At 38.0% G+C, this 16,306-nt stretch overlaps 1 long non-coding RNA gene across 1 annotated transcript; it reads right to left on the bottom strand.

The window, feature by feature from the left end:
- Positions 1 to 517: 517 nt before the first annotated feature.
- Positions 518 to 2,730, bottom strand: LOC111098003. Its single transcript, XR_005366349.1, has 3 exons — positions 2,562 to 2,730; positions 2,360 to 2,474; positions 518 to 1,030 (listed from the first exon to the last, which is right to left on the bottom strand). It is a non-coding gene; the product is annotated as an uncharacterized LOC111098003 (long non-coding RNA).
- Between the last annotated feature and the right edge of the window lie 13,576 nt (positions 2,731 to 16,306).

Here is a 16,306-nt window from a genome sequence, read left to right as displayed (position 1 = left end):
TCTCCTTCCCCAAGCCTCTTTGCTTTTGTTCCTTTCCTCTAGTATTGTACCAAAGCTAAAATAAGCTTCTCTATCTTATTCTTTCCATTCTGTCCCTCAGCAGGATAACCCATCTTCACTTTTAAGCCTGCCCAGTACCTGTTTCTCACAGAGGACCTTTGAGAAGTGGTACAAGTATTTCTAGTAAATGAACACATTCTCTTTGCATAATTGGGATAGAGAACTCACCATTCCCGCCCCCCCCCCCCCTTTCCATGGAAACACCAAGCCTGGATATAGGAGTCTCATAATGACATAGATGTACATGTAAAGGCTGCCCACCCAAATGGGTCTGCTCTTATCCTACAATTTTTGATTTTGCAAGCAGGAGAACCCCCAAAACTGGGAAGATATTCTTAAGTCAGTGCATGTTGTTCTGAAGTGTGGTTGATGAAGTTTTAGAATATAAGTAAGGTTTGGTGTGGTGAGGTCTGGAGCTGATGACCAAGAAAGAATTCTTGAGGCATCTTTGGTGCAAAATGGTAGTTTTATTAAAGTACCGGGACAGGACCCATGGGTAGGAAGAGCGGCTGCCCCAGGCCTGTGAGCGGTAGCTGATTATATACCTTGGGGTTGGGAGGGGTTTGGGGATAGTGTACTCTAAGGAATTTTGGAAGCAAGGTTTCTAGGACCTTGAGGAGGCTAGCTGTTGTTGGGAAAAGGTCACTTATTACCATCTAATAAAATCTTAGTCATGAGACTCATCAGATGTGTATCAGTGGCCCTTGTGCTTGGGGGATGATTGCCAACACCTATCTTGGGGGGTAAAGATAAAGGAAATTTCTAAAGGAATCTTTATATGTTAAAGTAGGCTCACAGGACCCTGAGGGTCAGGCTAAGATTGGCTTTTGCCCTTAGCAAAGTACGAACATCGAGGGAGATGAGTCTGTAGAAGAATGTCCTTCTGCCTGTTTCAAGGACTTGTCAATGTGCTGCTCCAGGTTTGTGCTTTGTCCTCAGCTAGTCCTCTGTTCCCTCATCATGGTCAGCTCTGGAAGAAGCAAATTCAGGAAGTACCCTTTGACTATTGAAATGTTAATAATGGAGATAGTTTAGTGTCCCCCCACCCCCAGCTCAGCCATAACATTCTTCTTGTTCATAACAAACAGTAGTACTGGCTGAAATGTATTTCAGGGATTGGTAATAATGTAGGACAGCAAGATTATGAAAAGCAGATGTCTAGTGGCTATGTCGATTCAGTGAACATTTCTAAAAATTGTTTTACTCTGTTGGCAAAGATGTCATTACTAGTAATAAATAGCAAACATTCAACATGGGCAGATGATACAAAGGTTATGCAATATTTCATTGCTTTATAGGACATGAAATATATGCTATTTATAGAACTTCAAATGATTTCCATTTTTTAAAAAACAGGATATGGCTTTGAATTATAAGGTTTGATTCCTTGTTTAATGTGTTGTTGAAAGAATCTGTTAAATTTCGAGTTGTAAATCTATTTCCTTTTCTATGAAATATGAATATAGTAGCCCCAAAGCATTTTAAAATTTTAATCGGGAACAATATCATTGGTATAATGTAATCCTCCAAAAACCAGTATGTTGTAGACTTAACACAGGCAAAATTTCTTATCAAATATTTGAGAAGCAGGGAGTTGGTTGATTTTTCTAATGGAGCTAAGCTTTTTTCAGTAGATTCTAAACTCGTGACAACCTGTCTGAAAAAGAGGGAGAAAAAAAATAAAGAGAAGAAATCTTAACGGAAAGAATCAGAAAATTACTTTGAAACTCTAGCTGAGTGAAGAGACAAAGAAATGTAGGAAAGGAAACTGGGTATTTGCTTTTAATTATGCCTGGATCTTCTTCTTTCTCATTTGGTGTACCTTTTAGATTAGTCACTTAGCTGAACTCTTTTCCTGGTCTTCAGATCTATTTCATTGCTCACCACAAATTTCAAGGTGATTTTAATATGATTTTATATATCTGACATTTCAGGGGTTAACGGTCTCCTCAATTAAATTCCTGAAAGAAGAAAAGAGTCCTTTCAGGGGGCACCTGGGTGGCTCAGTGGTTGAGCATCTGCCTTTGGCTCAGAGCATGATCCTGGGGTCTTGGAATCGAGTCCTGGATCAGGCTCCCCACAAGGAACGTGCTTCTCCCTCTGCCTATATCTCTGCCTCTCTCTCTATATATCTCTCCTAAATAAATAAAAATATTAAAAAGAAAAAATAGAGTCCTTTCAGGTAAAATTTGATTTCATTTAAGTGAAACAACTCAGTTTACCTTTTTTTTTTTTAAAGGGAAATCTTTGATTCTACAAGGTTCCAGGACTATAGAAACAAAGGTAATAGAAAAATTACCTTCTCTGTGGTTTCTTCCCAATATCCTCTGCCAGAAGTATTTCTATTTTCAGGTGTAATCTAGGATTTGCCCTAGGCTTAGAGTTTCTGTTTTTCATTTACAGTGGTTTACAAGCTAGAAAAAAAGTAGTTCGGGTTCTTTAATGTATAATTTTCATAATGGGAAGGTTTTTTTCCCCCACAAAATATTTGGGAAACTTACCCTAAGAAGGTAGGTGTGGCTTTCCTAAACAGAATTTAGAAGACTTTGGGTCATCAGTGGGTAGAGAAAAAGAATGTATTTGAAATTCTTTCTAGAATTTTCAGTTTCCTTCTCAAGGACATAGAAGCATCACTGATTCTAAGGCAGTACCTGGCACATAAGGGATTCTTCATAAATGCCATATGCCTAGCATAGATACTCAGGAAATATTTATTGAACATATGTCCAATGAATAATAGACGATGAGCAAACATTTAGTAAGTGAATGCCTACAGCTTATTTCTTGCCGCTGTCTCCTAGAGATCTAGTCTCTTGATCAGGGAAAAGAGGGAACTAGACATTCCTGTGGAGGACATTCTTTCTTACTGAAGTAAGGAGTCTCTGATGAACTTTAGTGGGTCCTTCTGTACATGCCCATGATGCTCTGTCTTTGTCTTTATCAAGGCATTTTAGCTTCTGTCTTTGCTGGAATATACAAGGAGGAATAACTTGGAATGAGATATAACCATAAAACCTGGATGGTATAGCGACTCCTCTCTCTTAAAGGCTATTTAATTTTTTTAAAGATTTTTTTATTCCTTAGGGAAAAAGAGAGAGAGGGAGAGAGAACACGTGCATAGGGTACAGTTAGCAGGAGAGGGAGAAACAGACCCCTTGCTGAGCAGGGAGCCCAGTGTAGGGCTCTGTCCCAGGACCCCGGGGATCATGATCAGAGCTTACCAAGTGTCATATAGTCATAAACTTTGAATCTATTTTTCTCCCTTGAAAAGTGTACATGCTTTTACACTTAGCTAAAGACCTCATGAGTGTATTTCATAATTTATGTAGCTTCCTATATTTTTCATGGAGGTATAACCATTTCACTGGTACAGTTTGGTAAGTGGATAGGGGATGAGGAGAGGCAAGGGATTGAATTCACTCTGAATCTCCATTTCCAGAACTTCTTGAGGGTGTTTTTATCCTCTGAGTATCTAAAAGCCTGTAACACATTAAGCACTGATAAAATATTTGTTGGATTAATATTAAAAAAAAACAAATTGAAAAGGATTAAAGAAAGAATTTTCTTAATTGAAGACAAGGCCATGTGGCAGCTTTGACCATATTTTTCTACATGCTTGTCTTTGTGAATGAAACCTGATTGATAATTTCCCAGCTTTCTCCATAATTTTACCTGTGAAGACAGAACCAGAATACCCAGGAATATTACAGTGATTATTAATATTTGCTTAAGTCTTTCCACGAAGTATGACATAGGCAATATAGTGGAAATACATGGACGTACTTTTGGTTGGGAAATAGAAAACTGATTCTGCTTTCATGATTTCCCGTGCTGCTGAACTAACCTGTTTTTCTTCTCTCACTGTGAAAATTTTGGGAGTTTGCTTATCAGGGTCAGGTTAAAAGGAAAAGGCATTGCCAGGTTTTTATGCAGGCTAAAAAAAAAAATCATGAAACACTGATGTATTTTTCCACTGCGAGTGGAAAAGTGAATGCAAAACAGAGAAATTCAGTAACTAACATGATAAAGTGGTGAAAACATGAAAAACACCAGATTGGAAAAAATAGCTGAGCTGATGTTTTCAGCTCCCTTAACAACCGAGTAGGCAAGTTGATTAATGGTGCAGATTGCAGGCAATTCAGTGGCCACCTGAATGGAGATAAGCAGATTATAATCACCTGACAAATTGTGGGCCAAACGCTCTGCTTGTGAAATGGGAACAAGAGACATTAGACACCCTGGCTGAACCAAAGCACCCATTAACCTCAAATTAGACACATAGAGAAAGCAGTTTTAAAAACCTCTGTGACACAATCTGGTTAAAATATAGTCCTGATCCACTGCATTATCAGAAGGTAAATTAAGAATATAAATTGACTTATAAATCTGAAACCCCAAGCTGGAAAACATGGATTCTCGTCAAATTGTTGCCTTCTTCCCCAGAAACAGGCAAAGGACTACACTCGTAATTATGAATCGCTAGTTGCATAGTCTGTGGTTGTTGTTGGGTTTGTTCCATTTTTATATTCCCACCCATTCATCAGAAGCTAAGGAGACCTATAAATCATTTTCTCTAACTACCAAATTACATCATGTATCAATTGTAGTCTTGAAATAAAAATAAGATAAATGATTTGACATGAATCGTGGCCCGATGAACCAAGAACAAAGATCGGATACATGGTAGATCTAAAAATGCCAGCCTTGTTTAAAAGGCACATTTACCAGACTCTTCCGATTTGCCATTTCCTTCATATTGGCGGTCTGAAAGAACTACAGATTACTGAATGGAGAAGTTAAATCCAAATTAAATTGCATATTTCTTGTAAAACAAGAATAAAAGTGCTGGGTAACAGTAATACTATTCTTTTTACAGTCTTTTAGTCTTTCATGAAGGAAGTACCCAATCTTGCCTGTACAGAGTACATTACAGTTATTATTGATCTTCTGTTTGAGGCAGGCTCCTCACAAGGTTGCTCAGCACCATGGGATGAATGACACATTTGACTGAGTGACCAAGGACTTTTAGTAAAAGCCTGTGTTTTGTCTGAGTAAGCCCAGAAAAGAACACGTTACTATAAATACCTTTTAGAAGAAAGGTTATTTACCCACTTAGGGTTTATTATAATTGAATGGGCAATAAAAAATGATTGGGAGAGCTTTAAAAATATGAAAGTAAAACATAATGATAAAGCTAATTTACAGCGTCAAACACAAGAACGACATCTTTAATCCCGGTTTGTGCAAAGGGCTCAATAGTTCTCCAATGAAAGTATGACTTTCTAGAAGACCAACCTGGGTCACTGAGGGCTAAACCAGAGTTGTCATTTTATCATTCCCTTAATATTTGAGTACATGACTGATAAATACATTTGCCACTACCTCCTGCTTCTGTACCCTCACACCGTTAATGATACTGCTAGGAGCTTATGACCTTGTTTCTCACTGAGCCTCAGAATTTTCCCCCAGACGCTTCTCCAGTTTAAGCAGAATCAGCGTACACTTGAGGGATCAACCCCTGGTCATTTATTGTGATCTAGAGCCACAATTTTTTATGCCTCCATTTTTTCATCTGGTACAAGATTTAGAGAGGTTGTCATAAAATAAAATATCACAGGCAAAGTGCATGTATTCGGGGGATGCTTGGGTGGCTCAGTGGCTGAGCTCTGCCTTCGGCTCAGGGCATGATCCCAGGGTCCTGGGATCGAGTCCTGCATTGGGCTCCCCGCATGGAGCCTGCTTCTTTCTGTACTTATGTCTCTGCCTCTCTCTCTCTCTCTCTCTGTGTGTGTGTGTGTGTGTGTGTGTCTCATAAATAAATAAATAAATAAATAAATAAATAAATAAATAAATAAGTAAAATATTTTTTAAAATGCATGTATTCAGGATTTGATCAGGAACTAAGCACCCACTCCATGTGCTCCGGGTATGAAGGGCTTTAATATAACAGTTGCAGGGTTATATTGGAAGAGCCAGGGAAGCAAAGATCAGAAGAGCCACCTCTGATCTCAGTTATAAAGTTTTTTTTAATGTAAAGTTATATATAGAGAGGTTTTTTTATAAAGTTATAAAGCAGTTGGTTCTCAACAGCTCCCTGGTAAGCTCCTGTGAGTCCCATCACTGTCTGTATGTCTGGTTGCGGGTGTCTCAGGAAAGGATGCCCATCCTTCCCTCTCCTGCTCTCTGATTTGAATTTGAATAGGAAGATCAGTGTGGTAGAAGAGGCACTGAATTTCAAGTCAAATAGGACTCTTTTACTATATTGATTTTACTACTCACTACCTCAATAGCTTTGAACAACTGGCATTATCTTTCTAAGTTTCATTTTTCCATTGATTATACTTTTCTGAGGACTAAATGAGATAGTAAATGGAATGCATCTTGATTTTGCTGTGTAAATATGGCCCATTGCTTTTCCATATAGTTGACAATATCATGGTACTTAACATTTACAAAGGCTATTCAAATACTCTATTAGTTTATGGTACTATTCAAATAAACATTTCAGAAAATACTTGGTCACAGAGGTCACTACTACCGTTATTTCTCTTTTGTTTATTCTTCCATTCACTCCACAAGAATCAGCTGAATTTCTTTATGAGGCTTAGGTCAAAGAGGCTATACTGTCATGTGGTGACAAATAAAAGAGGGGCTATTGCAAATCAACTTGCCACCTTTTCCCTGGCTTCTAACTTCTGAAAAGGCAATATTTGAACAGACTTGAATGAAACAAAAACCATGAGGAAATTTATGTGGATCCATTTCCAATCGAGGAGAACAAGTGCAAAGATCCTTAGTGAGTATGAATGTGGAGTGCTTACAGCATCATGACCAGAAATATGAAATATTTAGGATGTTTACTCTAGATATTTATATTCTCTTTGGATAATACATAAATAAATATATACTTTTGTAATTCTTATTATTGGATAAAGCTTACTTTTATATGCTAGAGCTTAGTTTTACCTTTTAAAAATAGTTCTCATTTTAAGTGTCGATAGTTCAATTAACTGATGGATTTTTATCAATTTCAGCTTAACATTTTCTTTTTCACCCAGTAATTTTTCACTTTACTTCTTCTTGCTAAAGTACATTCTTTACAGCCTCTTTAGTTAACTCTTGTTCTCCTTGCTGTTTTTGTTCTGTTTATTTTTTTCTTAAGTGATAGGTTAGCTAGGTATAAAATCTGAAGTTAGTAGTTATTTTCTCTCAGCATTTGGAAGATAGCATTGAATATTATTATATTGTTTTCTTGCTTCAGCTATCACTGCATAAAGATTTTCCCAGTTTAAGGATTATTCTTGGTAGATGCATAGTCTTTTCTCTTTGGCAGTTTAACACTTTTCTTTTTTCACTAATAATCTTCAATTTTGCAGTACATTTCTAGATTTGGAACTTACTGGTATGTATCTTTTTTGGTATTCAGAATACATCCTCCTTCCTTTTCATTTAGAAATCAATTTTGACTTCCAATAGAGCCTCTCAGATTATCCTCCACCTCTTAATGGACCTTCATTTTATTTATCTCTCTGTGATGCACTTGAAGTGAATTCATCAGTTCTTAAAATTCTCTAGTTCTGGGGAGCCTGGGTGGCTTAGTTGGTTAAACATCCGACTTCATTTCAGGTCATGATTTTAGGGTCCTGGGATCAGGCCCTGAATCAGGCTCTTCACTTAGCATGAAGATTCTTTCTCTCTTTCTCTGCCTCTAACCTTTTTTCTCTCTCTCTGTCTCTCTGAAATAAAATCTAAAAAAATTATTTATCTAGTTTTGGTTTTGTGATGATTCAGCATTTATACAATTTATTGAGACTTTTAAGATCATGTTTTTATTCTGAAGGCTTCTAAGAAGCTTTTTACATAGCCACTTTTTTTGTTCTTTATTTCTCCGCATTTTATTGTGTAATTTCTTTTCCATTTTGAAAAAGATGACCGGAGCATAATAAGTATCCTCATTTTAAAGACTGCCAATTGAAATCCCCCAAATTAATTTTACTTGTAATAAGTCAGTGTTCTAGTTGTTGATTTTCTTGGTTGTCAGCAGTGGTTTTCTTTGGCCTCTTTTTGTGATAGGTTTGGAGAGAGTCCTTCCTTCAGTTTCTGGCTTTAGATATTAAGATTGGCTTCTGCCTGCCATTTCACCTAAAGTATTTCCAGCCCTGTTAACCTTGAAGGAGCCACAGTTCTGTCTAACCTGTCCAAGAATACAGTAGGCACTGGGTTTCAGCTCTTCTATTCCTTTGTATTTCTGTACTTGTAGTACATGGAGATATTTATATTGTTCTTTGAGCTGTGTTATTTCTAATTGATTTTATCTGCCATTGCCTTACTTTTTGGAAAAGAGGTTATGTGCTTAAGTGTGAATTTTCAGAGCCATCTTAATGAGACATCTTATTAAAACTTATTTAAATGTCCTATGTTTCCATAATTCATCTTTTTCTTTAGAGATTTTAATAATTTATGTGCTTAGGCTTCCTGTTGAATATATAAGTGAGCTATGCATATTCTGGCACAAGCTTGACTTTAACTCCTTTAGTTCAATAAGAAATACACATGTAGGAATTAAAATTTGTTTATCATGCTTTGTTCCCCCAAAGATTTTAAGTATCATTCAAATATGACTTAAGCTCCATTTCTTTCTTAGAATTTTTCAAATTGCCTCAATTAGTTAAATGCCCAAGTCTTGATTTTTGTCTTAGGTTGTAATCTCAAGGTCTTGGGATCAAGCTCTGTGTCAGGTTCCATGCTCAACCCAGTCTGTTTCTCCTACTTCCTCTGCTCTTCCCCTAGCTCTCTTTCTCTCTCAAATTAACTAAGTAAATTAAAAATTTACTTAATTAAATTAAAAAAAATAATTCAGATATTAGCTATTCTTCTTGGCAGAAAATTAAAAAATATAATTCAGATATTAGCTATTCTTCTTGGCAGAAAATGTAGTATAGTTTTTGGGTTCTGTAAAAAATAACTTTATTTAAAATCCAAAGCCACACTCCAGAGCTCTCCTGCCCCAGACAATTATTTTCTCGTTCATCACTGAAGCTTCAGTCCTTTCCACACCAAAATAACCCATTAAATTGATAATTGGAGTGTCTGTACTTGTAACCTGACTACACTGAAGTCTGCCAATCTTCTCTTTCACCAGCACTGAAGGATTCACCACCATGAATCATGTAATCAGCCAAACATGGCTATAGTATCTGAGTTTGAAGACCTATTTAGGAAAAAATTATTTTCAAAGCAAACCAGGAATTTTTCATACTTAAATTGGGGCATGTAAAGAGGTACTACTTGGGACCTCTTAGTTATTCCCATGTCAGTGTCCTGAAAGAAGCAGATAACACAAACACCTTTAATTTGTGCTAACAAGATGTCTACCTCATTTGGAACAAATCCTCTGCTTTATTTTTTTTTCTATCCTAAATTATTTCAGCTGTTCACAATTTTAAAAAGATAAAAGGTTTTAAAGGCATTGGTATTATTTGGGAGTAAAAAATGGCTACATCAGCAGTTGATTGTGTAGCTGACTTTGACAAGCAAATGCATTGATCTAAAGAGAGGGATGAGTAGATCCTTGAAGTTAATGTGTAATTTAAATTTTTTTTTAAATTGCTGAAAGTCATGATAAATGGAAACATAAGATCTTAATGAGAGAGAGTCAGAGAATATTACCTTGAATTTCTTATAATAAACATTCATCTCAGAACTTTTGGCTTCATTCTTTGGTGTGTAAAATGATTGTGTTGAATATTTTGCCTTTTGAATATGTATTTACGATTCATGAGGGCTTAGGATTTATTATAGGAAACCTAGCTCAAGGCCCTGGATTATATAGAATTTTTTATTTTTTCAGGATGCCTGGGTGGCTCAGCGGTTAAGTATCTGCCTTTAGCTCAGAGTGATCCTGGAGTGCCAGGATCGAGTCCCACATTGGGCTCCCTGCATGGAGCCTGCTTCACTCTCTGCCTATGTCTCTGCCTCTCTCTCTGTGTCTCTCATGAAGAAATAAATAAAACCTTTTAAAAAAAGAATTTTTCATATCTAATTGGTTTGAGTATCTTCAATGTTGAATGAGAGTAGGATCTGCAGTAGAGCAAAACTCTAGGAATCTTGTAGTGTGCATCCATAGACCGTTTCTGACAGTCTGACAGTCCATCATTTATAGGACGAGGGATCCTCATCACTCGACTCAGCAGGCCATAGGAAGCTGCCTGGCTGATAGCATTTCTGTTATCTCTTTTAATAAAAACTTAATTTCCTTTCTTCCTTCTTACACTGTCAGATATCAGCCTGTTATTTATTTTCCTGACAGCTACCGGTCAGCTCGCAAGCACCCAAGACTTGCTGTCCTGAATCTCCCATTTCTTCTCTCCGCCTTCCCATCCTTCTGTCCTGGCCAAGCCATGGGAGGATGTGAGTCTAGGGCTGCTCCCTGGCAGGGCCAGCAGAGTTTCCATAAACATATCACAGCTTGGCACAAAGAAAATGCTGAAGGAGCAGCCACAGCATGTACAGCCAAAAGCACTTGTGGAAATCCTAGGAATGTTAACCAAAAGAATTGCCCCGAGTCCCCAAACACTTTTCTCCCAGAACACTTCACATACTGTGTGGCTGGACAAACAGCTCTTTCAGCTGCGTGGGGCTTTCAGCCTAGGGTTTGAAGCCTGACAGGATGTGGCAGCCCTGACTCTGGATAATGTAGTGCGATGCAACAAAATGCATCAAATTAGAAAATGGAAACTTTTCTTTCCCCGAACTGTAATTTAGCTGTCACTTGGCTTTAAAGCAGCTGAAAACAATTTTTTGGAAGTGAATGTTTATTTCCTGAAGTTTTGTGAATAATTATAGGCCATTCTCTACATGTTCGACATTCCACCCGCCTTTCCCATAACGCTGTTGGCAATGGAGGCTCCTAGCAATGCATATGGCGGTCCTTTGCATTGAGGGGCTGCCATTAAATGTGTGGCACCTTTGATCTGAGGCATGTGGCATGCTTTACCTACAACTCTCTCATCAAACCCAACACGCTCTGTCAACATGTCTATGTATGTAGGTGTGTGTGGGTGTGTGTCTGTGTGTGTGTGTCTGTGTGTGTTCCCAAGTTCATTTTCTCAGCACTGTGAGAAGGATCTACTGGGAAAATTCATGATTTTACATCTGTCTTACCACAGGAAGAGAAGGGCAATATAATGAATTTTTTATGAGCCATGTTTCCAAGTGTTCACTGTGAGAAACCTTTGCCTTTCTGGGGGAAGCTTTTGACCCCACGCGGTGAGGGAGTTTGTAACCCATTGCTATTGTTAGAATAATTATAGTCTAAGATGTTCCTGTCAGCACCCAAGTTAGCTCAAGAAGGTTATATATTTTGAAATTCTTGTACCTTGTCCTCTTAAAATCCATGCTTTGCAAAATCAGGTGCTTGAAGGCCAATGAGGTGGTCATAAAGCAGCTTTTATGTTCCCGAAAGGAAAGACTTAGAGGTATATGTTTGTATCAAGATTTGCAGAGACAAGGGATATATACATTTAATAGAATTATTGAAAGGACATTTATCAGGGTTTCCTGATACAGGAATTCAGTTGAATATTATTTCTGTTGAGTATTAAATTAATATTGGGAAATGAGATTATTATAATTAATAAAACTATTCTTACCTTGGCATTGCATGGCATTTCAGGGAAGGTACACTTTATCAGGATTTTTCATATAATTTCTCTTTTCGCTCATACTTTTCAGGGAAAATGATGTTGTTGTTTTTATTTTCCAGAGGAGGAAACTAGGATTCAGAGAAAATTCCTAGATCTTAAGCTGAACCTGAATATGAGATTTCTAGGATGCTCCTCTTAAAATGCTAAGTTGGCCTCACAGCAAACAACTTTTGCGTATCACCAAATGTTGCATTTGATTCCTGGTGTCGATTTTCTGAACCAGCTATGGTACTTTCCTATTTTCTATTTTGCCATCCCAGGACAGTAAAGATTTGTTGCTCTATGGTGTGTTATTTAGGAACATTTTCTACAGTTCCTAATGATCTCAAGATAAATTTGGTTCCAAACTTCCTGTGCCATAGATATAGAATCAGAACTATTGACAATGAAAATGTGTTGTTTTGTACAACAGTGTGAGACTGCAGATAGTGTGCAGAATTAGCACAGCTGTGCACTGGCTTAAATTTACCAGTACCACATTTAAGCTGGTGAAGTGAACACGTACATATAAGAAAATCACTCTTGGAAGAAAATGCATCCTTACTTTTATTTACTTAACTGTGAATGAGAACAGGGTTTTTAGTTTGTATCGGTCATTTTACTTTTGAATCTGTGGCATGTAAGTTATTGTCTCCAAGACATACATTTGTTCTCTATGTATAACACACACACATATGCACACACATATACATACATACAGCAAATTCTAGTATCTGTACATGAAAACAAACTTCTGACCATTGTTCAAACATATTTACAAAGGAGCAATGGACAGCTGTTTTTCATCCAAATTAGTCTCATAGGACCTACCCCTCAAGTTTTCGGGGAAGTATTTTTCTATGATGCTTCATTTTATGGAACTCATTGCTTTGGAGAAAAATGGAAATTGGGGAGTAGGGGTCAGTGTAAGAGGCAGATTTTTCTATTTAACAGATATTCAGAATATAAGTAGAAGGTGGTGAAAGCAGATCTATGAGCTGTCTCCCCTTATTATCGGCACCCGGATGATTTCACACAGATTAGTGTGGACACCCGAGCTGTCATACGCTAACTACTTCACAGTCACAGAGTGGGTTGCTGTTGGCCACTCTGGTTTGAAGCCATAACTGTGCTCCAGCTCACATCTCATATCCAAACTTCAGACTTGCATATCTAATTGCTTATTCAGTGTCTGTTTAGATACCTAATAGAAATTTTTAATTGAGATGTCCCAAATGGAACGATTAACCTTTCCCCTGCTATTGAGTCTACCTGCAGTGTTCTCGATCTTCATTAAATGGCCCCTGTAAACTTCCACCTGTTCAAGCCAAAACCCTTGAAATTATCCTCCTATCCTTCCATTTCTCCAACCCCAAGTCTCATCCGTCAGAACATTTTCTTGGTTCTACTCCCTAGGTGTACCTAGAATCTATTCTATAAATCTATGATCTCAATAGCCTTATACCATCTGGGCTTCAAGCCACTCCCATCTCTCACCTTTATTATTACAAAATCCTGCTCATTGGTCCCCCTGCTTTGATTTTTGTCTCACATAAAGCAGAGTGAATCTTTTATTTAATTATTTTAAAGATTTATTTATTTATTTTAGAGAGAAAGAGATCAATAGAATGCAAGCTGGGAAGGGCAGAGGAAGAGGCCCAAGCAGACTCCACGCTAAGTGCAGAGCCTGTGGCGGGGCTTTATCCCACCACCCTCAGATTGTGATTTGAGCTGAAATCAAGAGTTGGACGCTTAACCCATAGAACCACCCAGGCACCCCAGCAGAGTGAATTTTTAAGATGAAAGTCACATTATGTCATTCCTCTGCTAAGAACCCTGCATTAGCATTGGTTTTCCCTTTCACATGACTGAAACTTCATTTCTTTCCATAAAATTTCATTTCTTTAATTCCCTAAAAAACCTACATGATGATATTCCACCTAACTCTGCCCCCCACTCCTTATCAGTTCTCTGATCTCTTCCTCTGTTCTTTTCCCCTTTGCTCACTCTGCTCTAGCCACATTGGCCTTGACCTCGACATGTCAGGCATGAGTACATACCAGGGGCTTCGCACTGGTTTTCCTCTCTGCCTAGAACACACTCATAACAGCATGACTCACTCTCACCTATTTCAGGTCTTTCCAAACTTACCTTCACAATGAGGCTACCCTGACCTAAAATTTCCTGCCACCAACTCTCCAGGACCATTGATCCTGTTCTTTTGTCTTCTTGCCTCTATAATCTTCTGTTATATTTTCTAATGATTTATTACGTTTATCACGTATAGTCTTTCTCATTTTATTTCAAGACAAGCTCCCCAGGAGGAAGACTCTTGCTCTACTTTGTGCACTGATATATTCTACTCATCTAGGGCAGTGTTTGCATGTGGTAGGTGCTGAATAAATGTTAGTTGAATGAAAGAGGGAATAAAAACTAGTGTGGGTTGGACCTGTGTTACTTGCAGTTTGCAAATTCCTGACTAATATGTTCTCTCACTAGTTTGGTCACTACTTTCTACACCACTCCTCCCCACTGGCCAACATGAATTGTTCATAGCATAAGTGAATGCCAATTCACTGCTACATATTTTATAATTGTGCAATATGGTAGAGTTCTAAATTAAAAGATAGAGTCCTCAACCAAAAAGAGGACAGGTGGGGGATCCCTGGGTGGCGCAGTGGTTTAGCGCCTGCCTTTGGCCCAGGGTGCGGTCCTGGAGACCCGGGATCGAATCCCACGTCGGGCTCCCGGTGCATGGAGCCTGCTTCTCCCTCTGCCTATATCTCTGCCTCTCTCTCTCTCTGTGTGACTATCAATAAAAATAAAAAATAATTTAAAAAAAAAAAAAAAAAAAGAGGACAGGTGGTTGACAACAACAAACAAAGCAATAGCTCATGCGCTGTGCTGTTCCGTGCAATATTTTAATTTCTGTAAGGGTTCAGAGGCAAAAGACATCAGTAATGGACTAGTTATACAAGGTTTCCTAGAATAGAAAAGGATTTTAAAATTGAATAACCTAGTACATTATAGAACCGTTTTTATAAGGCTCTGTCTTGTGTTGTATTTATTTACTTTGTTATTATACGAAAGTTTGATATTCTGCAAAAGGAATTTGTGACATTAGCTTCCAAACTGGCTGATAAAGGCCTCTCACCAAAAAGGAAGACTTGTTCACAGATTTCACATTCTGCTAAACTTACTTACCTCTAGAATCAGCTGTTGGGAAGAAGTAGAAGAGTATATATGATTTTCATTCTGCACTAAATCAACCAAATTGAAACTCAGGGATATTATATGGCAAGGAATGCAGGAACTTGAGGCATGTCAAGTTTTCCTGGGAGGGAAGCAGTTTAGTCAGGCAAGCACAAAAGCCAGATAATCACCATATTCATGACTTTGAGTTCATCTCCACTGGTATCGATTGGCAAGCGCTTTCAAAGAGAAAGTAGTGAATGTCACTCCCACAGAAAAGCTTAGATCTATTAGCTAGTTAATTGAAAGGCTTCAACACATACCCGGCTTCAGATGACCGAAGGACAAAACTAGTTTAAATTTATTAAAGATGGAAATGGAAGAGAGTCAAGATCATCCCCCATTGCCTCTGTTTTATGACTTTTACCTTTTAAGTATTCCACCCTATTTTTTGCAACTCTTATCTGGTGTATATGCTGGTAACATTTTTGTAGTTCCCTGTGCTTTAGTGATAGAATGAAAATGGGCCTGAATAGTAGTTGCTATTAGTTTACACAAGGATGCAACCATGAACAACCACTCAACTCAACCCTGTATACCAGTAGTAATCACATACTGCAATTTAAGGTTTCATGGCTACTTAATGTAAAGTTTAGTATCTTGGCATATTTAATTATGTATCAAGTGACTCGACCTACCACAGCCAATGGCTATAATTTATTGACATAATAAAGATAGAATGTAACTATGGATTTGATAGAGCAACAAGAATACTTCTTGACCAAAGCATAGACTACACATCCATTCATTTATTTATTCACTCAACAAATTTTATGCCAGCCCTTCTAATGCTACAAGTAATGATACAGTACGTGGGGATGGAAAATATAGGGGGAACTCAAAAGTAAAGGTGAGGAATTAAACATTCTATGTCTTAATGCAGGGAATGTTAATGAAATGAACAGAGAGGTAGCACAAAGGAGCAGTAAAGAACCTAAAGAGAAGGAGGGAGTCTGGATTCAGGGCAGAAAATGGAAAAAGCCAGGCTGGTGGTGAAACAGGGAAGGAGAGGGAAGAGAAATCATGATAGGAGACAGCTCTGAAACATAAATAGGTCATAGTAATGATTGCATGAGAAGGGCGGGGAGGAATTCTTTTCTGCAAAGTGCAGAAAACAGAACCCTGGTTTCAGGGTATGTCAGGGGAAATGGAGGCAGTAGACATGGTCTGCTTATTTGAAAAGTTCAGCAGCAAAAGGGAAAAAAAATTACAGCAGTAGCTGTAGAGGGCACCTGGGTCAAGAGAACATTTTCTAGGGGAGGAGAGAACTATACATGTTTGAAGGCATAGGGGGACAGCTGTGGGGAGGG

Source organism: Canis lupus, chromosome 11 (genome assembly GCF_011100685.1).
Source record: "Canis lupus familiaris isolate Mischka breed German Shepherd chromosome 11, alternate assembly UU_Cfam_GSD_1.0, whole genome shotgun sequence".
In the NCBI taxonomy this organism is placed as follows: domain Eukaryota; kingdom Metazoa; phylum Chordata; class Mammalia; order Carnivora; family Canidae; genus Canis; species Canis lupus.
This window is presented reverse-complemented; position numbering and strand designations above follow the sequence as displayed.